We start from the raw sequence: 1,072 nt of genomic DNA, 5'->3' as shown, positions 1-1,072 counted from the left end.
CTCAGAGTTATGAGGGCGATAACATATAATGTAAAATAAATTCTTTATATTTTGTATTGGTTAGTCAGAGAACAGAACCCACTTGGGAAATTGGAAAATTTAACTAGAAAGTGTGTATCACATACACTTAAGTTATGAAAATTGTCAGATTTTGTTTAACTCGCTGCCGAATTCGTGGGAATTTCAGTTTTTTCTACTAATATTGAGCTTCGGTGTTGAGGTGGTACCATGTAACAAAAAATAATTTACATTTTCTTCCTTTAGTCAAAGAACAGAACACAAATGAGCATTTTTGTTCTCTTCACTTTGGCTTGCTGACAGTCGCAATCTGTTCACTGGTCTCAGAGTTTTGAGGGCGATAACATATAATGTAAAATTATTTACTTTTGTATTTTTTAGTAAGAGAACAGAACACATAATATTCTAGAACGTTCCCCCACGTTCTAATTGAACCTTTTAAAAGTAGTTAAAACAAAATATTTCAAAGCATCAAAGTTTTAGCAAAAAAAATCACAAATTCTATCCTGCTGATTAACGTTTCTGTCCGTAACTCCGGCCATCTTCGGGTTGGTGCAAAAATTTAAAAAGGCTCTTAAAGACAGTTAAATTGTCTACAACTTTGCTCTCCTAGCAAAATTTGTAATTCTTAACGAGTTGCTCAGGAAACCCACTTGAAATATTGGAAATTTTAATTAGAAAGTGTAGATCACGTACACGTAAGTTATGAAAATTATCAGATTTTTGTTTAACTCGCTGCTGAACTTTCTGACAGGGGTTTCTCTGCTAAAATTGAGCTTTGCAACTGAGGTGGTACCATGTAATGAAAAATAATTTACATTTTCTTCCGTTAGGCAAAGAACCGAACACTCGTAACTTCCAAGGTTTTTTTGATGATTTTCCTTGAAAAAATCCGTAATTTTTCACGCCTACTTTTTTCGTTTTTTAAATAACCGAAATTGTCCCGAAAAACTGCACGCTTCCCTACTAAAAATGAGCATTGGAAGTTATGGGGGTGGCAACATATAATAAAAAATACTTTAACTTTGTCAGGGAAACTGGGCCAAATCAATGC

This window comes from Dendroctonus ponderosae, unplaced genomic scaffold (genome assembly GCF_020466585.1).
Source record: "Dendroctonus ponderosae isolate FM_Combo_2020 unplaced genomic scaffold, Dpon_F_20191213v2 Dpon_F_20191213_12, whole genome shotgun sequence".
Classification (NCBI taxonomy): domain Eukaryota; kingdom Metazoa; phylum Arthropoda; class Insecta; order Coleoptera; family Curculionidae; genus Dendroctonus; species Dendroctonus ponderosae.
Note: the sequence above shows the minus strand (reverse complement) of the source record.